This window comes from Arvicanthis niloticus, chromosome 1, assembly GCF_011762505.2.
Source record: "Arvicanthis niloticus isolate mArvNil1 chromosome 1, mArvNil1.pat.X, whole genome shotgun sequence".
NCBI lineage: Eukaryota > Metazoa > Chordata > Mammalia > Rodentia > Muridae > Arvicanthis > Arvicanthis niloticus.
Window position 1 is genome coordinate 26813995 of NC_047658.1, and position 26640 is coordinate 26840634.

The 26640-nt window shown below is 37.8% G+C and overlaps 1 non-coding gene and 1 pseudogene across 1 annotated transcript; one reads left to right on the top strand and one right to left on the bottom strand.

Moving 5' to 3' along the window:
- The window catches only part of LOC117708240 (large ribosomal subunit protein uL10 pseudogene), a 115147-nt pseudogene that overhangs the window by 62265 nt on the left and 26242 nt on the right, over positions 1-26640 (bottom strand).
- LOC117701541 (small nucleolar RNA SNORA48) lies at positions 9688-9833 on the top strand. The gene has a single exon (XR_004605760.1). It is a non-coding gene; the product is annotated as a small nucleolar RNA SNORA48 (small nucleolar RNA).

Sequence of the window (26640 nt, forward strand, 5' to 3'; positions counted from 1 at the left end):
CATAGCAACAGAAAGCAAGAGTAGGGTAGGTACTATTCATATATTTCAAAATTTTGGGGATCATATGACATTTACCATGCTATATTATACAGCATATTTTTGAAGAGATGGTATTTACAATGTAGATTTTTTTCAATGATGTCAGACATATGACAACAAGGGTTTGCCTCCATCTTCTTTTAAACTGTAGATTTCATTATTAATTACAGTGACACCAGGAATTCAGGAGCATGAGTTCAGGGCAATACGCTTGTCTTTGTTTACAGAGTTCTCAAGAGATGAAGACATACCATGATACCACAACCACACAAGAAAGTGTTGTAGTTAAACCCTGGTTCATCCTCCCAGCCCTGTGCTTTCAGAAATAAGACTCAGACTCAAAATATATTTACAAATATATTCACCATATAGCTAGGCTCTTTTTTGACTAGACCATAACTAAAGATACCTATTTATATTAACCTAGCTTCTGCTACATGGCTGATTACCTGTGTTCAGGTACCATGCACATGTCTTGTTAGATTTTCCTGGCCCAGTCTCTTGCCTGCCTCTACTCCAGACTTCTTTCTCCTCCTGGATGTCCTACCTCTATTTCCCACCTAAGCTATAGGTCATAAGCTTTTTAATTGACAGGTGATATATCCACACAATACACAAGATATTCTCTCTACAGGAAAGCACCAGAGTACAAGAACAATCAGAGAGAATGTGTCAATCACTCTCCATCACAGACAGAATATCTGCGATTGATTATCAACTTAAACAAAGTTTTACTTTGGATCACTTATCATGGGCTTCAGAACTAGGTTATCTTCTCTGTTGCTTTGAGGCCTGTGTCAAGACAGAAATCATGGGGATGAGTGGGCTAAACAAACAAACAAATAAACAAAATCAGAGCTATTCACTGCAAGGCTAGAACCAAAAGAGATAGAAGCTGGAATTTTTCCTTCCCCAATAATGCCTTTGTGACATCTGCCAGTGTCCTAAACCTTCCCGCTAGTCCCCTCCTTTTAAAGTTCTCACAACCCCATAGCAATGCCAAGACAATGCAACTAAGCCTTTATTCTACAGACAGGCCTTTAGGAACAGTCAAGATTCTAACTCCCACATGGAGTAAATGTAGAACATGTAAGCACTTGTGCTGTGTTCTCTTGGGCAGAAGGCAGGATGAATCACTCCAGAGTAGGCTGCTTTGACTAATTTTTAGAGGCTCTATGTGCTTGTTCAACACCCAGCATTTTGAGTAATTCAGGCAGATTAGTAGTAGCTCTTAGTTTAAAAGCCTTGCAAAGGAATAGTTTGAGCTGTGGCTCTGGACCAGTAGGTTGGCATATGAAAATGTGCTGTTCATTACTATCTCTGTGAATGAACTCAGTTGAGAACACAGTCTTTTTGTAGGCCATAAGTTCCTAATACCAACCCATTATAAATACTGAAAACAAGATCTATTATTAACACTACACCTGCTTTGTCTAACACATAGGGCTCAAGAAACAAATGGTGTTAATGACCTCATGCTGAGAAGCATTCTATATATTTTTAAATGCTGTAGTTGCAATTTTTCACAAAGAGTGAAACATTGTGCACACTATATATTTCATTAACAAGAGAGAGATCCCAGGGTTGGGAGACATGATCTTCAGATAGGGGAGGAAGAGTGAGTGATAGAACATATGCGGCATGACAGCATCATACATAGCTGCCTGAGGAAAAAAAAAAGGAAGTCAGTCAGCATGGACCTGGAACACAGAGAGGGAAGTGAGGAAAGGGAATACTGAGAATAAAGTATAATGTCATGTTATAAGAATGCTATAACTAAACTCCTTACTTTGTATATGAACTTAAAACTTAATTTAGAATGTGTTATAACATTTTCATAGTGGTATGTTTAGATGGCTTTACTTAAATTACTGGCAGCATAATTCTATTAATTTGGTATACCATATTATATTCACCATTCTTTAGCACAAAGACACTGAAGATATTTTTATCTTCTGTTATCATAAACAATATTATAGTAGATCATTTTATATTTGCATAACTGACAAATGTTTAGTTGTGTATAAGAAAAATGACTCAAAGTATAATACATTAAAATGAGTATTATATACTTACAAATTATCTCAGAATTCACACCAATTTATACTCTCAACAATGTTTGAGGAAGTTGACATTTTTCACGAATGTACTTATTGGTATGCAAGCATATGTATCAAACACATATATACATATATGAGTCTGCACTGGTGCATTTTTCATGACATTTTATTAAATTATATTGTACATATACTTATAATGCTTTAGAACTACTTTCTTCCTGATTGTGGTGGTTAAAATGACTGTGAACCCATAGATTTATGTGTTAGACAATTGGCCATGGGGAATGGCTCTATTAGGAGATTTGGCATTGTTGAAGGAAGCAGGTCACTGTTGTGGCATGTTTTGAGGTCTCCTGTGTTTACACTCTACTCAATGAGGAATTCAGTCCCTTTCTGCTGCCAGTGGATCAGATATAAAATTCTCCACTTCTCCAGCACTACAACTTTCTGCAGGCAGCCATGCTTCCCAAAATGGTGATAATGGACTAAACTTATAAAAGTGTAAGCCAAACCCAATAAAAAGTTACTTTGGTGATGTTGTCTCTTCACAGAAAAACAAATCAAAAACCCAACTAATACAGAAGTTGGTACCAGGAGCTAGGTTATTGCTGTGATAGGCCTGACCATGATTTTGTTTGGAGAAAAGTGTGTTTTGGTACTTTAGATTAGTAAATCAGTGGAATGTTTTCTGTGGGGCTCAATGGGTCATACTAGTAGGAACATGAAAGACCATGGTGCTAAGGATGATTTGAACTATGGGGGCTTGACTCAAGATATTTCAGAAGAGATGAATTTTAGTATGTGTGGCCTAGCAATTATTTTTTTGATATTTTAGTGTAGAATGTGGCTGCTTTTTGCCCTTGTTCCAAGAGTCTGCATAAGGCTGAAGTGAAGAGATTAAGTAAATTTCACTGGCAAAGGAAATCTCACAACAGCCTAGTGTAGTCTCTTTCCTGTGGTTCACACTTATGAGTAGCAATTTAATCAGATGTAGCTAACACAGAAAGGAAAAAATATAAAATGTATGGTTTATGGATTAAAGGGTACCAGGAGGAATAGAGCTAAATTCTTCTTCAAGGAGATAAACAGATAAAGATATTAAATGTAATTAAGGGAGTGCTGATCTCAGGGCAAGATCTGACCCAGTTAAGCTTCCATCTTGTAAAAACATGTTCCCAAGGGACACTGCTACCAATTCTAAATTTATAACATGTTTACAGTTGTTATATAAGGGATAGTTTTATCATGTTAGGCACTATTATGACCTGTCCATTGTTTGTGCATTTGCCAATGTATGAGAAATCATTATATCATGTTAGGTGTTATTATGACGTAACTCTTGTTTTCATTTGGACCTAAGTATATATGATTGTTTGTCAAGTTTACAAGGAGTGTATTGCAATGGCTGTTTTTGGTTGTCAAATGAATTACAACCCAGAAATGGAGGGCACAGCTGTTCCAGATCTTGAGGCAGGACAAAAACATGTCTTTTATCCAGATCTTGATGTTAGAAGACACAGGTGTTTGATTTGGATTGAAACATAGTCCTTTATAGAGGACATGTGTAAAATAATCTATAATGAAAAGGAATTAAAGAAAAGCTTAGGTCCAGTTGTGGTGGTACATGCCTTTAATCCTAGCACTTAGGAGACGAAGACCTGCAAGACCTCTGAGTTCAAGGCCAGCCTGGTCTACTCAGCACGTTCCACAACAGCTCAGTTTAGGCAGTGAAGGAAATCATCAAAACCAGAAAGCTGATGAAGAAGTAATTGAACAATAGGGCCATGTTCCAGCCCCAGCAAGCAGCAGGATTTAACAGCTTCAACCATGTGTTTCTGGCTCTAGAGTCAAGAAGTTTTCCTTTGAGACTAAGTAAAGTTTCTGAGGCCAGGTGTGTGGCAAAGTTGTCCCTACTTGGAGCCCCAAATAGGCCAGTGCATGAATCTGTGAAGGTGAAGCCTGAAATGACTTGGAAACCCCAAGATGTTAGAGATGCCAGAGCCCTGGGAAACCTGCCAAGGAAAACTGCTAACAGTGAGTGGAAGCAACCCAAGAGAAAGAAGTGTGTTACAGTCAACAAAGCTGAAAGGAGTTGGAGCTCTGAAGACCATTTTGACATCAGATGCAGAGTTTGCAGTTTGCTCGGCTGATTTTCAGTCTTGCTTTGGTTCACTATTTCCTGATTGTGCTCCCTTCCCTACATTTTGCAGTATTTTGAAAGTACATGAGCAGCATCTTATTTTGATTTTATATAGCAGATTATAGTTAAGAGAATGTATGAATCTCAGAAGAGTCTTAGAACTTTTAAACATTGCTCAGGTTGTGATAGACTATGGTGACTTTTGAAGTTGGACTAAATGCATGTAGCTTCATGTTATGACTACAAGCCTTTTGGGGCTGGGAAACTGAATGTGGTAATTTGAATAGGTAAGACCCCTATAGATTCATTTGGATGTTTGTCCCATATGCAGTGGCACTCTTAGGAGGGAAGTTAAGTTGGTCACTGTAGAGTTTCTCGATATCTTTCCTCCCATTCAAATCCATCTCATTTCTGTCCATGGAAAACAAAAAAGCTTCTAAGGGATAATAATAAAATAAAATATAACATATTAAGATAAAACAAAAACAAATGAATTAGAATTAAAAAAAATAAAGAACAGAAGAAAAAGAGCCAAAGAAACAACACAAACAAAAAAAAAACAGATATAGAAATCCACCTGTTTGTATGTTCAGGAATTATGAAAAAGCACAAAACCAAAAGTCATAATATATACACAATGAATATGAAGTCTAATTTATAAATTATCATGCTTTCATTTCTTTCACATCCAAGGTGAAATTTGTGGTTTCTGATTATACTTATTATTCTTATGGACTTTCTATTTTTGATTCACAGGTGACTTAAATTCAAGAAAATGTCAATGATACTGGAAGGAAGAACATTGAAATCTCTCTGTCATCTATTTGTCCCAGTTACAAATAAAACTATAAGGCCCTCAAGCTTATGGAAGCATTTGATCACATCTAAATAGATGATAACTTTTAAAAAATACGATCTCAATTCTTTAGTTTTCCACACATACAAAGATTAATTTTTGCATGAGACATTATGCTGGTTTGATTTTTTTCAACACGACACCAATAAACATCATCTGAGAAAAGAGACCCTCAGCTGAAACAAATGTCTCTACCAAACTGAATTGTAAGATATGATTATAGAGCATTTTTCCTTATTAATGATTGATACCAGAGGGCACAGCACATTATGGGTGGTACCACCCTAAAGCAGATAAACCTGGACTGCATAAGGAAGCAAAATGAGCCAGATATGGAAAAGAAGCCAGGAAGTAACATTCCTTCATGGCCTCTGTTTCAAGTTTGTGCCCTTGTTTCCTTAAATGATAGACTGTAAGCTGTAAGATGAAATAAACCTTTTCCTTGCTCAGATGCTGTTGGTCATGCTGTTTATTAATGATAGCAATAGAAAGCAAACTAGAATAAGCATTAAATGTTAGCTAAGGCCAAAAATTCTGTAAAACTCCTCCCTTTGTTGAATGTGACGATTCTTGTAACTACTGTAATTTTTTAAAACTCTAATGACTTATTTTCATAGATTTTTGAGCACCTCATCCTACAGAATTACAGTAATGACCAACTACAAGAGTGGGTTTTTTATTTTTTATTTTTTGGTTTTTTTTAAATCTAGCATTTAGCATTCTTCTTACCCATTGCAATGGCCAGCTTCAGACCAATGAAGAAAGGTTTTTGATCCTTATCTGCTCCCTGTCCTATTACTATCCCAGATGGTGAACTATGTTCTTACAGAGAACTTCTCATCTGATTTTCCCTCCAAGTGCAGGCCTGCAGTTGTCATAAGTCACTCAGCCATTGTCTGACTTCACCCTTCACTTAGTAATGTCACTGAATGACTCCAAAGCACATTATTCTTGCTCTTCTTTCTTACCCATTTTTATTAATAAAATTAATGACCACTGATGTCAACTCAAGCAAATCGATTTTATCATATGTCCTCCAAGATTTCAAAGAATGAAATTCACCATATTAGAGCATAACATTGTTAGGTTTCTGATCTTTCTTGGTTGCTTCCTTTATCCCATTTATGGGAATAAATAAGAGAAACAATATTCCGTAGAAGGTATACATTCCTTTTCTCTATTCCTTTGTTCTTAAGTTTGAAACTTTGATTTTATTTATTAAGTGAGGAAGTAGACCCTCTTCTATAAATTAGTAACAGCAAAGCTGGCCGACACTGGCCATCACGTTCCCACTACTTGTGTGAGTATGTGTACATGGCCTTTTCTGCTATTAAGATGCATATTTGTCACAGTGTGCAATGACATTTTATGCAATTTAAAAAAAGATAGTATGATATCCTATGTTTTAAAATTGAAAAGAAATCTTTGCAACAATTTTTAAGTATCCTTAGCTGTCTTCCTGTTGTCTATTAGAAATAGCCTACTGTCACAGAGACATACATACTTTTTTTTAATTTTGACATTTTTCTCTACTTGTACAAAACTTTGTAAATGTGCCAGTCAATCAGCCTATACTCCTCAGGTTCCAAAGTAAGAGTTTGCTGTACTTACAGGACAGCAGCAGCTGGGAGACTTATTCTCCTATCTGATGGTTCCATCCTAGTCCCTGACTCTGTACACCAGCACATCTGACAGCTTAAGACCATACCAGGCAAGACTGAGCTCTGTGTCTGACTCCTTCACCTCTCAAGACTGATCATACAGTGTGACACTACACTTTGGGAAGTTAATAGGTGCAAATTTCTATTTCATGTGGTGTACCATAGCTTATTTTTGATGCTGCATTTACTTTCCTTAAGCAATGTGATTTCAGAAAGATATAAAAAGCAAATACAGACTTTCCTTTGGAATTTCAGTGGACTTAACAATGTGTGGTAAACTGTAAGCTAACTGTGAAATCAAGCCAGAAACCTTTGATGAATCCACTTCTAGTGTTGAAAAAAAAAGCATTATTTTTTTTAGAAAAAAAAAAAGTGTTATATCAGGGGCAGCCAAATGCACTCAGTTTGATTTTCAAGCTGAGTTTAAAAAAAAAAAAAAAAAGTTAGGCAACCAAATGTCGCCTTACAAGGGTGTTTTTCTTTCTGAAATTGTTTTCAGATGCTGAATTCCCAGAGCTATTTGCAGGCTCAGTTTAGGAGACAAGTCCTCAATACCCAAATTGGTTAATTGCACCGTTATTATTCAACAAATAGAATTGGGTTCTCATACACAAACAAGAAAACACCACAGACAGTGTGTCCTCTCTGCTGTCTCCTATCCTGGGAATGGCAATATTGTGATTTTAATAAGTGGGAATTAGAATAATCCTTTATTTCCCCATTGCCATCAACACAAAGGTTTTCTTTTCCAAAAGTCACAGCTAAAAGGAACAATTTTGGCTCCATCTCTAGCACCAAGGGATACCACTTGAGTGGCTTTTAGCAGAGCCTACTTGGCTAGTTCAGAATGCATGAGTGTCTTAGCCTATTAAGGTATTCATACCCAGCCAGCCATGAAGGCAGATGCTGTGCTGCTCTGTTATTAGATTTAATAAAAAGAAAAAAAAAAGAGAAAACACTCAATTTTTGTTTCTTTGAATTTCTCTCCTTTCCTCACTTGATAATTACATCTGTAAATTATTCAGTTGCTTAAGTGAGTAAAAGCCAATACAAACGCATACTTCACTCCTTATTGTTATTTGAAATTTATGCCTGGAACATAAATTATATAACTGATTGACCCTAATCTTTACCTTAAGAACCTTATTTGTTTTAGAGAAGCAAAAATGGAGATTTAGAGATGGAAAAAATTCTCTGATCAGTGTCAAGTGGCTGAGACTCCACAGTCTTACTAAGATCTTCCCTGAGCCACCTCAGTTTTGAAGCTGTGTGTGGCAAGAGCTCTCTCTGCTCCTTTCCTCTTTAAGGGTTCTCTTTCTACCTTTATTATGGGAGGATGTGAGTTTCCCTTGTTTTACACCCTTAGAATTCATCACTGTCTTCAGTGTGTGTAACTCTGTGTGTGTGTGTGTGTAATTATTTTTGGTATGTTTGCCTTAATTCAGCCAATAATTAAATGAGGAAATTTTTCTTTGCAAGTGTATTTTAAATCAGGCCTTTGAAAGGTCCCAGAAAAACAAAACAAACACAGCCATGTAACAGGTTCTAGGCTGATTGATGGGAGTATAATTTGCTTGGTTGGTCAGTTAGTTTTGGTTTTGTTTGTGTGTTCATGAGTGCATGCATGCGTACATTTGTGTGTGCATGCATGTTTGTTGTAAGGTAGGGTTTTTCTATATAGTTCAGGTTAACTTCTAACTCACTGGGATCTGCCTGTCTCTGCCTTCCAAGTACAAGATTGAAGTCATGTACTACTCTGGGTCTGTAGCTCGCGAGTGGGCATGGGTCCTGTTGGGCTGAGTTGTGGATCTTAAGTGTCTGTCCCCCAGGCAGCTAGAACCCTGGCTCAAAGAATAGAAGTGCAGAATTTGACTCAGTTCACCTTACTCGGTGCTGGGCTATGAGAAGCCACTGAGCTCTGCCAGGCGTGGGGAGGTCTCAGCCTGAACTTCTGCAGGGACAGAGCTCCTTGGTTGGGAGTCTCCGGGCCAAAGTGGCTAGATGGAGACTGGCTGGTCTCTGTCCTTAGACTCTCAGAACTGAGATGTGGGGACATACAGACTGGACCAGCCCACAGCAGATAAGGGTGAGAGGGAGAAGCTCCAGTAGTGCCCAGCGGGGTGGAGATTTTTGGTCTCAGGGACTCGCTTGGCTGGGTCATGACTGGCTCCGGCAAGCTTGCTTGAGTTGGTGGGCTCCGTGTGACTGGAATGTAGAGAGGTCACCGTTGGGAAATTAGATGGCAGCTCGCTAGTCGAAGGTTCCCTCCACACTTTTCCACTGCAGACCCAAAAATGAGAGGGAGTCCATGGTTTTAAAAGGTTTATTGCCATGGTGGAAAGTGGATGAAGCTGTACCCCATGTCCTCAGGGCAAGCCTGAGGTTAAATACCTTTGTAAGGAGGAGGGTCTGAAAAGGAATGCTTAATTGGCTATGCCCTCTGGCCTTTAGGTACCTCATTAATATGGAAATCTCTTGAGGCTCTGTGGCCTGTAGTCATGCCCTCTACCTGTGGAGGGGCTGGTAGGGGCATTGCCTTACTAGACTGAAAGGTGCTGATCAATGGAGGTCTTCAGCCTCCGGTCAGGAGCCTGGAGTTTGAGAACATGGTGAAATACATGCTGTTCCTTGCAGGGATACCTGTTGGGTCTCTGGCCATTTCTAGCCAGTGCTCAACCAGAAACCCAGATACCCTTTCAGGATCCTCTGCCCCACATACTACCATGCCCAGCTTAATTAAAATTTTGTGATTGTGAGGTTAGACTGCTGCTGATACACAACTGAATCATCTTGAGCTGTCTTGCTTCCTTTGTGAAATGTATTGCCCACCTCTCTGTCAGACCTAGTGACAACTGAGTAAAACCTTTAGGGACTATATTAATTGAACAGGCCACTAGTTTATTCCAGCACAAACCTAAAAATACCAACATCTCCCTCTGGCAATGAGCAAAGAGACACTATTGGTGGTAGTGTTCTTATATCAGTCAGGGACAGTGCAGATGGCAGTGCCTTGTTCATTCTAGCTTGATGCCTTGCTTGTTTGCAAGGTTGTTTTATGCCTATGTTAGGACTCATAAAAATCAAATCAAATCAAATCAAATCATATCCAGGCAATGTAGCACAGGAGGAGGAAGACTGACTGCCATGCTATTCACAGGCCTGCCTTCCACTGCACAACACAGGTATGCCATAGACACCCACCTGCCACTACACAGAAGGAAGATGTCACCCAGGCTGCCAGCCATGTGTCCAGCCTGCAATGGGAGTCATCACAGTGTGCAAGTATGTGGTGGTCACATGGAAGAGAAGAAGTATAACAGCTTGAGCATTATTAAGAGAGATGGAACTGGAGACTCAAGGGTAGAGAGGAGTAGCCTGTTGTGAGTGACTAGCTCCATTATGGCAAAATCCCAAACCAAGCTGTCCCTAAGAATTGTCTGAGCCAATGGCTATTTGGCACAGGTTGGTGTCTGTGAGTGGTTCATATTACCACTAGAGAACATGGTGTTGTTCCTGGTTGGAGCAGCTGCCTGGGACCACATGGGTGTTCAGGAGCTGTGTACAACTGGCCCTGTTCCTTACTAGCAGTAGCACTCTAGAGAACTGTCCCAACCTCTCACCAGCAGCAGCCTTCAGGACATCTGGCTCCGCACTTTGACTGGACAGAAGAGTAGAGCTGGCCCTGATGGCAAGGGTGTGGGTAAGCTGGCCCCAAGGAAGTAAGGAAGAGAAAGTTGTCCCTGCCCCTTCTCTGTCATGAGGTAGGTGAGAAGGCTGCCCTTCAGTCCTTGCCACCTGAGACAGCTGGGAGAGCTGACCTGATCCTAAGGGCAAGAGAGCAGGTGAACTGTCCCTTCCTTAACCCTCATCAGCTTCAGTAGTCTGGAGGGGGCCCGGCACCTTCTGTACCTTGCCTGGTCAACATAGTAGAGCTGGCCTTATTGGATGGTTAGAATGCAGGTGAAGCAGCCCTGAGGATGAGAATGCAGGAGAGTTTGCTGGCCACCCATCGGTCATGAAGTGTCATGGGTATAGGGGTTATGTGCCACCACCCTCCAACCCCCAGTGCCTCTGGTAGTTGAGAAAGCTAGCCCCAAAAGCACGAGAGATAGAGAATTGACCCTGCCTCCTACACATAGTGGCACTGGGTAGCCTAGCCAGAGTAGTGTTAGAGAGCTCATCCTGGTGACATGGATAAGGAAGAGCCTGCTTGCTGACCAGATTAGATACCACCCAGGCCCAGGTCCAGGACTCTGAGTTGATCCACCCCCAAATCTCTATCAACTGTGAATGCTTGGGATTTCTGAAAGGGCCAGTCCTGCTGATCCAAAGCTGTAGGATTTCCATGACACAGGTTAACAATAGGATATCCTGGGAAGGAGTCCTGGCAATGATCCAATATTTATGGTATCACAGAAGCCAGAGATCTTGAACTCTGAATGAGACCAATGACTCATTACAATAAACATTTGCAAGTGAACATGTATGGACAGAGGGACATACTGTAGGACACACTGACACACTACAGCTTCCATGATGAGATGTTTTCTATGCTTTGTGTCTTGTTTATTTATTTTTGGTGGAGAGGTTACAAAAATGAAGATGAAAGACAGATATGAGGGGTTGGGAAGATGAGTGAGACTGAGGTGAATGATCTGAAACCCACAAAGAATCAATAAAATGTTAAAAAAAATACTGGCAGAGAGCTTTTCTATTGCAGAAATTGCTCCAATTTTATATAACCTACCTGCTTGATGCTTCTAACGATGAAATGTATTTGAAAATTGCCTTGTTGTTTTTTGTTTTTTTTTTTTTTTTTTTTTCTTTGGTTCTGAAAGTATGAAACTTCATATAACTTTTCTCATGGGAGCATCCTGTTTCAAGAAACTTAAACCCTGTATTTCAAGGCTTTGATCACTCATATTTGATCACTCTATTGAGTGAACAGTATATGATAGGTAGATGGAAGACAGATAATATATGAAAGATATAGATAAAGATACTATAAAGTAGAACATTAATATTCTCTATGGTAAAAATGATAAAGCAATGAAAATCTAAGTACTTCATTACTTTTAGAATACCTTATACCATTGTCAAGAGCATTTAATAAAAAAGCATAAAGGAGAGAAAATGTCTAGGATTGTATTATAGACATGTATTATCAAATATGTGCCCCCTACACATACACACAGGTATTTAACACACTATGGAGTCCAGGCTGGCCTCAATCTCATGGTGACCATGTGCTTAGTGATGCGATTTCAACCGTAAGTTGCCATTGCTATCTGCTTTTATAGTTAATGATATTTTAAATACTACCTTTACTCTTACATAGTCCTCTTTTCTATATTTCTCTCTCTGCTAGTGCCTTTCTACTGGGAAACTTCTACCTGTCATTAAATCTGAACATACACCTCTGTCCTGTAACAGCACTTGGGCTGGATTTGCAAGCCTCTTTTATTGATGTTGTCTGTGACAGTATGTTCACTCTCTGTGACTGTTGTAACAAATTGCCAGAATTTTTGTTGTTTAAAACAACATAGATCCATTATTTTCCAGTCTGAAGGTCAAAAGTATAACATAGAACTCACTGAACTGTAATAAACTGTCAGCAGGGCTGAGTTTCTGTCTGGGGCTCTGAGGGTATACTGGCCTTTTGATCTGTCTCTGCACAAAATGCCTGTCTTCATTTATGGGTTAATGAGACCCTTCTCTCATCAAAACCAACAAAGGCAAGTTAAGACCTCACCTTGACTCTCTTAGTCTATTCTTACTTTTAGTTTTCTATTTGATTGTGTGTATAGACATACATGGACTATTAATCATATATGTACATGTACTAACATACATAGAACAAAGCTTAAACAGTTTCATGTTTTTCTTTACCTTTTTTGATTCAACATGAAATACATTGTATTTTGCAGTTACTATTTCATAAATTTATTGAGATTTTCTGGTCTGTGGACAATCAAACACTGTTTGGCTTTTGGGATGTTTCCATCTCAGTAAAAAGCTACAGGAATTGGGTAAATTTTATGTCTAGAGATGAATATATCCAATGTGTTCTCTAACATAGAAAGCAAGTTAGAAGAGCTGCTTCTCAGCCTCTTCTGAGGTGGATTCTGGTTCTTTTCCTTCTGTCTGCTTGTGAAACTAACAAATGCAATAAATACAGCCAGAGAAAAGTCAGAGGTCAGAAGACTCCTGAATGCACCTTTGTCTAAAGTCTTAGCTCTTCACAGTTTACCATTCAAGCAGCTGTCTGCCATTTACACAGAAGGTTTTGGATCTTATTTGATTTTTATCATTGATTCCGGTCTGCATTTATCCCTTTTTAGTGTGGATATTAGACTTGTATTTTAATGTAACTATACTGCATATAATATGTTTTCATTTTATTTTTTGACTAAAAGCTTACTGTTTTAGAATATATTTTTATTTTTTTGGATAGATTATTTGGATAGTGTACAATATTCATAAATTCTACTTCTGTAATGTCATTTCTTCTATTTTTACTTCCTCACTTAAATGTAAAATAATTTTTTTCTTGACATGAGAAAGAAGCCTATGGCAAAATAGCTAATATTTTCAAGGGCACAACCCAGGGACAAACCAGGTCCTAACTTGAACATTTTCCAAGACTTTCCATTAGCCTATTGAGCTGAGTCATCGGTAGACTAACCTTCTAATGAAGCCAAAGGTCTTATCATCCAACCACCTATAAACACAGAACACTGGTGAGCACAGGATCAAGAATTTATCAGCCAGTACCTGTAGATAGCTTATATCCAAAGTATAGCAAGACCCTCAATGCAGTTCAGTGAGATTATTGAGTTTTCTTTTAATATCTGATCTACAAATACGAAGAGGCAAATGTGAGTTACTTGCTCCCAACGGGGTAGCCCAATAGCAGAATAAAATAATTGAAGCATTTTTGTTCCATGTAATCAAATGGCGCTGATGAAATGCCACTTCTCCACACTCCCACATTAGAATGGCAAATCTGGGCTTTGAACCCAAGCAGACTGTGAGGAGGAATGCAGAACACCCACCAGGATGATGTTAGACAAAGCTGAATAAGAAGCCAGGATACTTATAGCCACTGAGAGACATAGAAGGCATGCCTGAGACATATTACTAAATACCAACTAGGGAAACAAGATTTATTTCCCTTCCTCCCTCCAGAAACTAAAGAGAAAGCCTCCTCTCTAAGTTACATTAGAAGAATTCAGTGATGGCAGGACTCTCAGCAGTGGGATGCAAGGCATTGTCCCAAATCTCACATTCTCAATATTGAACACTGGATATAAAGAGCAAAAATAATATATGTGGTTCAATGGAGGTCGCATGGGAGACCACAAGGGACTATGCCTATACCTGCCTAAGGATATTGAAATGGCATTGCAAAACATACTTTTAACAAAGTATGTATGTGTCAACCAAGGGCAGTAAAGATGAATCTTGCATAAAGCTTCAAATTTTTAGTCAAAATGGATGATAAATTTAAAATTTTATTTTATTTTATAAGCCTGTGCACCTTTTGGAAAAGTAGCATTCTTTCAAATTATGAAAAACTTCCTTTTTTGTATTGACACAAGAACTATGATTTTTGCTTCAAAGAAATTTATCAGTCTGTTTTAATTTAAAAGCATTAAGATTTATTTTTATTCCCTGTGTGGGGGAAACAGATTAGATTTTATGGATGGACTGGGGTGTGAGTGAAGAGGATCCAGTGGGGATGGGGAGAGGAGATGGGGTTGAAGGAGAGAATATAGGGAGAGACAGCAAGAACTCAAGGGCATTTTAAGCAGTAAGCAAACCTAATGCGATGGAATCTTCCTTATGAAGTCCCCAGATAATGAGGGAGACAGAGCCCCAAGTGGCTATCTCTTGTCACCAAACAAAGCTTATAGGACCAGACTAAATTACAACTAGCTGTGTTATTAGCCAAAGGGGTCCCATCGAAATCCCTAAACAACTCACTCTGTGGCTAAAACAATGGGTTCCTCTGAACAAACAAGCCCCTATTGCTGAAGATAATACCTATAAGTGCAAAGCTTATGGAGTTAACCAACCAAAGTCTGACTTCAGTTTATGGCCACTCAATTAAATAAAAACTATACCCAACATTAAGAGGGTGACCAACAACCAGAGACTAGATAGCCCAGAGACTTAGGGTAAAACAAATACTCCTGTTTTTGTAACAATCAAATGGCCCTTAATGATAGTCTGCTATAGTCATAGGTTGGTGCTGTTCAGCTATCATTAGAGAGGATTCCTCTTGTAACAGACAGAAACAAATACAAAGACCCACAGCCAGACATTACACACACACACACACACACACACAGAGAGAGAGAGAGAGAGAGAGAGAGAGAGAGAGAGAGAGACAGACAGACAGACAGACAGACAGACAGACAGAGTCAGTCCTTGAAACATGTAGCTCTAAATTCCATCAGAGCTCAGAGAACCCTGCAGAAGAATAGGCAGAAAGAATGTAGGAGCTAGCCAAAGAGGAAGGAGGACACCAAGAGTACAAGGCCCTCTAAATCAACTGAACATAGCTCATATGAACTCATCAATACTGAAGCAGTCTATATGGCTGCACCTGGTTTTATATATATATATATATATATATATATATATATATATATATATATATTATAACCTTCATTTTCACATTCACTAAATGTACAGGACTCTTGAATGTGTGAACAAGTAGGTCTCTGATTCTGGTACCTTCGCTTGGTGATCTCTTCCTATTGATTTATCTTGTCCTATTTTGATGAGATAGTTTTTGTTTTGGCTTATTATATTTAAGCAAATGAATAAATAAATTAAAAATATTCTTAACAAAGCAGAAACCACAGGCAATGAGGAGAAAGGCCATGAGCAGCATTCTCCCAAACCCCTATGGCCACTGCTTCAGTTTTAGACTCCAGGTTCCAGCCTTGTTTGAGTTCCTTGTTTGAGCCTAAGATTTAATAAACACTGTTTTCTTTAAAAATAAAATATTTGAATTTTAAATTATTGTATACAATGAATAGAATAATAAGCTGTGCACTATAAAAATTATAAAATAGGGTTGGTTAGAATTTTACAGTATTTCAAAACCCAATAATAAAATTTTCAATTGTAAAATGGACAAAAGTCAGAAGGAACCTTGCTTGTACAAAATAGATAGCACAAAATCACTTGATTAGAAATTTTATTAGTTATATAAACTTCATTCAAAAGGCATGGTAAAATGTCACTATACTGGCTATTGGAACTAAGAAATATTTAAAAAGTCACAAAAATAAACCTATCCTTAAGAAAATGTAGAGCAACACTGTCATTCTCACATTTTATGTAAGAGTATGATTTGGTACCTCTTCTCTGGAAAAGGAATTCTTTGTTTAAAAAACAAAACAATCTACCAGTTTTTTGATCCAACAATCAATCACATGGGGACTTGTTCCAGAGAAATAAAGGACATTTCTCAAATAGATAGAGAAAATTCTTCTCTTAATAGACTCAAAAATAGGAACACCATAGTTATTTTTATGGAATAGATGGGTCTGAAAAGAACAGTGGTAGGTCAATAACCACAGGGTACCACTCACCAACAGAAGAAAGCAAACCTGTACAAATCACCAGCATATGCTAAGTGAAGGAAGCAAGACCTCAAATTCTGCTCAGTGCACGACTGCATTTGCGTAAGATTCCTGAGATAACAAAATATGTAGTAAGAGCAGATTAGTGGCTGCCTGGAGTTAAGTAGTGAGTAACAGTGGGCAGAGCATGGAGGGGACTTTCCATGAAGGAGTTTCTGGGGGTAAGAAATAGACACTTATATTTTGTTCTTCATTCCACAAATTGTAATTTTGAGATGCCATGAATAGTACATAGTATCCATGTTATTTATTACAATTTCTTCTGAATATGCAGTTATCACCATGTGTAAGACATTATACCCTAAAATGACCACAGGCTACATAAAGACTGAACAGTTATCAACAATTTTAATACAAGTACAAACAATGGATTCACAGTAAACTAAAGATGAGTATCTCTCCTCTGGTGACCTACAGAATTGAAAAAACCTAAAGCATTATTCATTATGAAAACTAAGACAATTGTTATTCAGTCTTCCAGCTAGATTAAGACTAGAAGTTTTTGTTTATCAGTTTAAAGGTTTTGTGAACCTTAAAGATGCTGTGTTAATGGGGATTTAAAAGGAGAACATGAAGTGGGAGATGACTCTTTTCATCTCATGCATAAACCTTACTTCACAGTATATATGAGAGAGTATATCTCCAAAGAAGTTGAGGAGAAAGAAGAAAAGAGAGAAACACAGAGGAAGAAGATGAGCATGAGCAGGAGGGGAGATATACGTAAGGGAAGGAGCATTGGGAAAATGATAAACATGAGAAAAGCAAGAGGTGACAGAGGAGCATGGGAAAGAAGAAAAACTTGAGAGAGAAAGGGGAGGTGCTAGGGAGAAGAAGAATGGCAAAGAAAAAGATGGAGAAGGAGAAGGAAGGAGAAACAAAGACAGGCTTTTCAGGTCAAGTTCCACAGTTGATTGACACTGGGAAACACAGCTTGTGAGATCAGGGAGAGAATCAGTGAGTAGCAGTAACTGAAAGACTATGTCATAAAACTGACTCATGCAAACTAGGGCAAGCACCTTATTTGTCTGCCAGAGTTGGTGGAATCAGGCTATAAAATTCAAGTGCCAAATATCAGCTTATTTCTGAAGTCTCATTAATCACAGAGAATGTCCTTTAACATCTCCAGAAAGTTTTTCCATACCCTTTTTTTGCAGTGTCACTGAGGAACCCATCACTGTGACACATGCTCTTGAACATTTTTTCCTTGCAAATATCACAGACTGTGTTTGTTATTTCTTTTTGTTTGTTTTCTTGAGACAAACCCTCCCTGTGTAGCCTAATTCTTCTGTGTCAGTCTCTAGGGTACTGCAGTTATAGGCATGTACTTGTAGACTGGGTTTAGGATTTGGAAGTACAACCATGTATATAATTGGGTTGTCCTTTTAACTGAGTCATACTTCCTCAACTCCAACTACTGTTCAAGAACATTTAAAGTCTTTTCACATTGTAAAATGTGTACTTTTCTTTTAAATATGAACATGAGGCTTTCAGTGAGTATGAAATCCTTCTTCATCATTGCATGTTTAAAAATATAAAAACAAAAATATCTACCAGATAATTTGTATTTGAAGTAAGGAAGAACTATACAAAGTCAGCACATTTTGTTAGCTCATTTTACATTTTGAGGCAAATTTACCCAAAGCCAACCAGAGGGGAAAAATCTGTTTATTTTCTCCAAGAGATACTGGAGAAAATATCATTTTAGGCATTACTTTCTTTACAAAATAACTTTAATCATTAAAATATTCACTAATAGGGTGGATGGTGGTGGGGACAATCTCATGGAAATGGAGCCGGGAGGAGGTATGGGGTATGGAACAAGTGGACCAGGAGGGAAATAAAATCTGGAGTGTAAATAAATAAATAAATAAATAATAAAAAAGAATAGAAACTTTGCACAAAATATTCAGTAATACAGACCAATTTTATAATAACTTTAAACATGTTTAGTTATTTCAGGTATAATTAGGTAATGTATCAAGTAATAGAACATTTAATTTTTATAGTTTGTTTTTGGTTAGTGACAGTTATTAATTAAAAAAATAACAATGAGGTTTGGCAAACAACACAGCTTGTTTCTCAATCATGAAGACCAGATACTAACACCCATTTTATGCAGCTCACAGATTGTTCCTACAGGGTGTTTACTGAAAGCCATTGATAGTCCTTACTGACAATGGACTGAAATGTTTGACATTATGAGCCAAAATAAATATTTTTTCCTTTCAGTTTGATTTTCCTGGATATCTTGTCTTAGTTACATCAAGCTAAGATAGACTCCCTAGCTAGTCTGCCTTCCTTAGACTTTTCAGTGTCTTCTTATATTTGCTTTATAAATGGTATTCATATTTTGGTTGCATTTAATGACAGAAATAGTGAAAAGGATGTTGTATCCACATTTTCAGAATCACCAGATGATGTTTTAAGATCTGTATATGATCTCCCTTCTAGGTAGGTTTCAGGATCTTAGGAACAAATGTCTGAGCCATGAGACCCGAGTGTAATGATGGTGTATATTATGTAGCTTGTGGCATGCTTACCTTGTTGGCAAAGGTCACTTCTACAGTCAGTATCAGATAGTATTTGGGTGATGAAAAAAGACTCAACCTTCATCCTATGGAGTCTTGTCCTTGTTTGCTGTGAATAAAACAAGGGCATATGTGAAGAAAACTATCACAATTTTTATTTTTGGCAAGGGACTAAAAAATAAACATTAAAAAAAAGGGAATAAAACTGAAAGTAGCTGTATCCTTTCTTGTAGGTTGTGGAGAATTGTGATCTGAAAGAATGAGAAGCCAATAACAGTGACATTAGGGTGAAGAACATAAATAAAACCTACTGCCTGGGTCATATACTGTTTTAGAGCCTTGTCCCAAATCTTTCCTCAAGCAGGACTTGCTTTTGCTTACCTTTAATGCCCCTTGTTTCATCTTTCCCCAGCACAAATAAAATTGGTTCCTACTTTGTGTCACTAAATAATAAATAATTCAATATCTAGACATTCTAAGGGCATTTTTTTTGAGGCACTGCCTTGCTAGGTAGCCCAGGCTAGTCTCATACTTGTAATCTTTCTTCTTTGTCTCCTGAGTTCTGGGATGACAGGTCTGTACCACTAAGCATAGCACATTTTAACTGTGGAAAATACTTCATAGAGTCTTTCATTTTCACCTTGGTTTATGTTTTCTTTTCTCTTTTTGCTGCCTCTGTCTCTAGCTTTAATTGGCAGTGGAACAATAGCAGAGTTACAGATAGAGCACTAGTAGAATATTTTAGCACCTGCCACTTCCCGACCCCAATCCCAGTGAAGATTCACATAATACATCCTCTATCTGCACAGTATCTGGGAGTGGCTGACAGACAGTAATGCACTAGAAGTAGGGAAAGATTGATGTGTATGGACTTAATGGTAGGAAGATCTATGTATTTGCCATTTTAAATGCAATTATATTGCAGACAGGGAGCTTGAAGTATTTACATAGAGCTTACTTTAGAGCGATGAAATATTTACATAGAAGGACCTCTTACTCATTTCAAGTAGCTGCATCAAACATGTTCTGGAGGACCTTTTGGCGTTTGAGTTCCTCGTTATTTTCTTCTTTCAGAGGCAAGGGCCAAAGGTGATCATTGAAACTTGCAGTAAGAGCACTCACTTCTGCCAGCAGGATGGCTCAAGAGATGGTGAATGACTCTTCACAGGTAAAGTTTGGGGACAATAACAGATACCAAGATCTAAGAAGGTGTTGATGGAAAAATCACAGCTCTCATCTCAAAGAAGATAAGAGATAGTTTATTTTGGCATCAAATATGACTGACTATAGCCTGTGAACACAGATTCATGTTACACCAAATTCTGTATTCCAACATAGTAAGAGTTTTATGAGGTTTTATGGTAACACAGCAAAGAAAGTCATGTCAGGCACTTCTCAAATGTTTTGGTGGTGAATTAGATATGTGAATTATGGTGAAGTGGGAAAAATCTCTGCCTCAGGAGTCATGTACTATCTGATATTATTCTTAGCTTCTGCTTGGTGGGAGCTAGGTGTCTTATGTATATTCCAATGTATTTACATAATATTCACAAAGATGTTATCACTGCCACAGACCAAAGCAATAAGTGGCTACTTAGGGGGCTGAAAATAGCACAAGGTAATTTGGCCTTGTACTTGCAATATTCCAAATACCCTACAGTCATTGAGGTTGTAATTTGTTAATCAGCCTTGCAGAAGGATCAGTAGAAGGTTTAGATACTTTAAGGACTTTTGTTCACAAATTCTAGATAAAATCACATATACATTAATGTTAACATAGAAAGTAAATTGATAAAAGGCATCCTTGAAGCTAATTTTAAATGTTATCTGTTTCTTTGCTTTTGCTGTTTGTTTGTTTGTTTGTTTGTTTGACTTTGGGCAGTTCTCTATGCCTGCCCAATGCTCACACATTCACTGTTATCAAGGCAAGCAATAGGGACAGCATCATTGCCCTGGAAACATCCAAACAGCCATGGACACATCTGCATACAAGCAAGACTAAATGAAATCACTTGGTTATATTATACATGTGTGCATATGCATGTAGCCATAAAAAGTTTTAAAAGATATCATGAGTGTGGGAAGGAGAAAAAAGATAAAGGAGGAGTTGGAAGAGGTAAGGATGATAGGGCATGATGTGGATTCAGTGCTTATGTTTGAAGTTCACAAACACATACAATTTGTTAAAAGACGAAAACATCAAAAGACAGAATTTCTCTAGTATACACCTTTTGAGATTCTGAATACCTGAGTTCTATTGGTTGGTTTTCTTTTAAGAATGGCTTATATTAAAAGTTCTATTAAGACTGGTAAAATGTTTGCAATGGGACTATAAAATATATCTTTACATTAAAATAGAGAGGAAGAGAAACTTGTTAATTTAATATTTTTTCTTATGTGTTTCTATGCAATATATTTAGGTCATATTCTTTTTCCTCCCAAAAGTTCTCCCTGATCTTCCCTACCTAACTTCACATTCTTTCTCTCACTCAACAAAAAGAAAACTCAAACCAAAACAAGCAAACAAAATATAACATACCCACATACAAACATTGAGTCCAATTTATATTAGCCAACTACTCCTAAACATGGGGCCTTCCCTGGAGTGTGGTTGATATAATCACTATTATTCTATTGGAAAAAAACAATTTTACTTCTCCCAATAGATATCAATTGTCAATAGCTTTTTGGTTCAAGATGAGACTTTACACCAATTTGCTTTTCTCTGTGCTAGATTTTGTCTGACATGAATGAATGTATACTGGTCTTGTGCATCATTTCAGTCTCCATAGTTTATATGTACATCATCCCTGTTCTGTCTGGCAAACATCATTTCCATGAAGCAATCCACCCCTTGTGGGTCTTACAATCTTTTTATCTCCTCTTCAGCATAGATGCCTGGCCCTTGAGGGAGGGGACCTGGCATTGATAATGAAACCAGGAACCTGTGACTAAATAAGTCATGAAACCTATTACTACTGCAGAAGAAATGCAGCAATAAAATGATTCCTAATCACTTATTGCTGTACCCATACATGACTGCATCATTCAGTCCTCATTACAGAAGCTTTTTATTGCAGTAGATGTTAATTAACACAGAGATTCACAACTGAACAATCTTTTAAAACATTTAATTTTTGTGTAGTGTGTGCATACATATGGTCAGCATATAGGGGCTTGTCCTCTTTCTCCATCATTTGGGTTCTAGGAATGGAACTCAAACCATGAGACTTGGTGATAAACATGTTTACCTGTTGTGCTAGCTAGCTATTTAGCCTCCAGTAACATTAGCTCTTATTCACACATATAAAGTAGATTTTCGTCAGTTACGTTGCCATGGCACATCACACACAGATTTCTATTTTAATAAAAAGTAAATAACTTAGTACTGAGTTTGTGGTTTCTGTCTATGATCTTGGAACCCAGGAGACTGAGGCAGAAATATCAAGCATTCAAGGTCATCCTTGGCTAGTGAGTTTGAGGTTAGCCTGGGCTACAAAAGATCCTATTTAAAAACAATCATTAATGGAGAGCAGCAACTCTGTGCTCATATATTTAATGAGTGAATTCTCCCTATACCCTGTATTCTCCTGTGCCCTACAAACACAAATAATAAGCAGAATTATTAACTTGGACAATCTAAGGATTATGAAGAGGTCTGGTACTTTGTTCATAGTCACACTAGGGAGCTATGAAGTCATGATCTAAACTCAGGTTCAAGTACAAAATCTATTCTGTGAGCCACATCTCTGTTCTTAGTTCTTAAGTGCAGTAAAATCCACCTTCATTGTGTTTTAAATGGAGTTAATTAGTGGCCCAAATGTTCTAGTATTTCTCTGTAATTTCTAGCATTTTCCTAATTTCCAATTTTCTTTAAGAAAATAACATAGAAGAATCAGCAAAAGAAAAGAGATGTATCCTTTTATCTCAAGTCTTTTCTTGAATACAGAACTGAACTTCAAGATCAAATTTAACCACTGTAGAGTTTCAATGACCAAATCTATATTCCACTCACTCACCCAATCTATGAATTTTATTCTTACATATCAGGCCTTCAAAGATATATTCTTCATACAGCATACATGATAGACCTCTTCCAGATGTGGAAATAAAATCAGTTTCAGTGACTGAAATCCTAAGGACATTTTTGCTCTTTGCTTCAGGAAGATAATTTAATGAGGTCAGAGAGTACATGTTATAATATTTAACTTCTCACATGTTAGATGCTCAGCTGTGTATCATTGATCTGGTTATCTCAGAACAGGGCATGTTTCAGGGCCTACCATGTGCAAGGAAGAGAAGTTCAGCATAATGGGCTGGCAAAATCCTGTATCCATTATACTACTGGTTACAATGACAGCAGCAGCAACAACAAAACAGGTAGATTCCCACAGTAAGGCCACATTTGGCTGTAAGATTGTGAGAAAGAAAGAAAAGATATACATAGAGAAGATACCAGAAGTGACATGCAAAAGAAGGCAGGTTTTTTGTTTTTTTTTTTTTATCTGTTTACCCAGTAATATCAGAATACTAAGCACTGGGTTGTTCAGATGTTAGGTGTTCCTTTTCCTTTAGTCCATGGTTGCAGTGTTAGTATGGCCTGTGATGTAGTGAGATCATCTCAGCATTGCAGTCTGAATTGAATGCTCATGTGGGTCTTCCTTTTTCTGTGTCACAAAAGAGATGTTCTTTCTTCTTATGTTAGCAAGGACATGGATCCCATCACACCCATTCAGTTCTCATTTATTCATTACATACCAACATATCCTGAAAAGTTCCACCTCTTAGGGTCGTGCCATTGTGTAGGATTGGTTAGAGCTTCAGCATATGAATTTTAGGGTAACAGAAGCATTCAATGCACAACAATGGCTATTATTTCTGCAATATGGTATGCTCACAAAGTAGGTGTTGAGTGCAAAGCCTATATATAGAGTAGCTAATGTGAAGTAGGGCCATGTTACATTCCTGAATTAAGATATTAGGTATAGTTTATGGGATAGTTCTGGTGGCTATTGATATTGTTATTTGTTTTATTTGGAGATGTGATGTCATAATAAACAAGGAATAAAAGGTCATTTATAAAGAAGGGTAAAACCAAATAGTAATGATGAGGCCAGCAAATTATGTTTCTTTAAACCAATGTGGGGCAGGGTTCTACATTAGAAGGAGCCACACCTAATTATGTAAGCAGCAGACTGTAAATGCAGATTACTGCAAAGGAATTGAGACACAGAGACATATTCTGAGGACATGCTTAGTAAGAGTGGATCAAAACAAAGTAGCTGATGGTGTTCTAAGGAAGCAGTGCTCCTGGCGTGTCTGCCTTCTGATCCTAGGATCTCTCTGTAGCTGCAACACCCCAGTCTTTATGGTTATGTTTCAAGCATTTAGCAGAAAGAATGGAAAGTGGAACTTTTATAAGTAGAGGAAGTTTCAATGACCCCCTTCCCCATTCTCATTGACTACAGCCTAGTTGTGATGGTAAGTTTCAAAAACAAATATAATTATCTAGTGTGGAAGTGATAGTCTTAATGAGTAATAAGAAAAAAAAAAAAAACAAGAAGGAAGAAACAAACAGTGGTCTCTGACATAACCCATACTATCTCAGTCATTGAGTGGATTATCTGCTTCCACAAGCCTTGGCCCCATTGTTCTCTCCCACACTGGTAGAGTCTAGCAATTTTTCTCAAAGATTTCAAGGATGACAGGCATCTAGACTATCCTTACCAGGACAGGAGTGTTACATAAACAGCAGGGTTTGAGTCTTGTAAGCTGAGTGGTGACAGGAAATTGATGAGACCAATTTTATCCTCATTAAGCTTTTACTGATGGTGGTCACAACTGCCCATAACTCTGTTTCTGCAGGCCAAATGGAATCACCGCAAATGAGCCTATAATAAATATTATAATAGTAATTTGGAGTCCTTGTAATCATAGCTTCATCCCCTATGGGGACAGATGGCCTAGCATAATGTGTGTTCTTAGATATGCCCCAACTTTATTCTAGCCATGGGGTTTTTCTGTACTCTCACCCCTAAAATTAGGCTTAATGAGAACCCCATGTTTACTTGCAAGTTGCAAATGATACTTTGTATGAAGGCCTTGACCTTGTTACTTTTCAATGCGAACCTCTGCTTCACAACTAATAACACAGGGTTGAGGGCCAAGACTCATCACGCCCTCAAATAAGCTAACAGGAGAGTAGACTGTTTAGATGACTACTTGAAGCCATTTGTTCTTTCTCATCATAGAGTTTCCATTTAGGGCTCAGCAGAAAAATCATCTGGGAACAGTGAGGTGCTGGATTTTCTTGAGCTTCTTTAAAATTTGTCAGCATCAGCTCCAATAAGTGAGTTACAGTAGAGGCTTCTTCTGAGAAGATTCTGAAGCACAAGGGAGACGTCTGCACAATTTTTGGTTTTTATGTTTCTCATGCAGTCATTCATGAACAGGCTCACTCTGTGAGTTCTGCCTTCCAACCCACCACTTGTCTTCACATACTGGTTATCCCCATCATCACTGAAAAAGACATCATTTCTGAGCCATTGCTTGAGCTTGTGATCCTCATGAGCAGACCTCTGCCTAGAGCACAGCCATCAAACTGTCAGCTAACACAATCTCTATCTTTTATGACCTTCACCCTATTTTCCTTTCTATCTTTTTCAGAATCTCCTGTAAATACATGCTGGCTTCAAACTCGCTATGTAGCTGAAGCTGAGCTTGACCCTCATCCTTCTGCCTCTGTGTCTCAGGTGCTGGGGTTACAGGTATGTGCCATGATGCCTGACTTTCCTTTTCCTCCTTGTTGAGTTAGAATTTGTCACTGTACTTATGCCTTCCTGACACTCCGATGTCTCTTAACATAAACTTCAGAAAATGAAAGGGCTTTTTTGTACTCATTGTGTGGCAGCTATTTTGAATAAATGTTAGAATTACAACCTAGTTTTCAAATATTTTTGAAAGTACCCGACTTTCAGTGATATTACAGAAATGAGAAAAAAATCTGAAAGATAATGGCCTACTTTTGCAGTTATTCTTTCATTCATCAGAACATTTTCATCCGTGGGACCTGTATGGGTCTTCACCAAGTCTTCTGAATATATCTTATGGCTGTTAGATTAGTGTATTTGTGGTACTCCTAATTGGTCTATCTCTGGCTTTTGGGCCCATTCTTGGGATTCTTTTCCTCCTGTTGGGGTATCTTCTCCATATATATATATAAGGGCCTTTGCCTTGCAACAATGTATCTCCTTTTATCAAGTAGGGCTGCTGTTTCTTGGAGGCCTGCTTTTTTCTGAAGAGGAAACAGGAAGTAGATCTGGGGGAAGCATGAGAAACTGAGAGATGTGAATAGAGGGGAAACTGTGGTGCAGATGTATTGTATGAGAGAAGAATTTACTTAAAATAGTTAATAGTAATCATTAAAAAAAATAAAAGAAGCTAAAATGTACTAACAGCCACTCCAGATACTATGCAACTTTCAAATCTTTTGTATCTTCTATCAAGGAAAGAACACATTAAAATAGCAAACGTTTATGACCCACTTGATCTTTCATGAGTACTTATGTTATATTTACATTATAAAGCATTCAAATTATCAAAATGTTATGATGTATTTTATGGAGAACTTTATACTGAGTGCTACTAGAAATGCCAATCAAGGCCTTACACTACACACATATGTGAACAAAAATAAT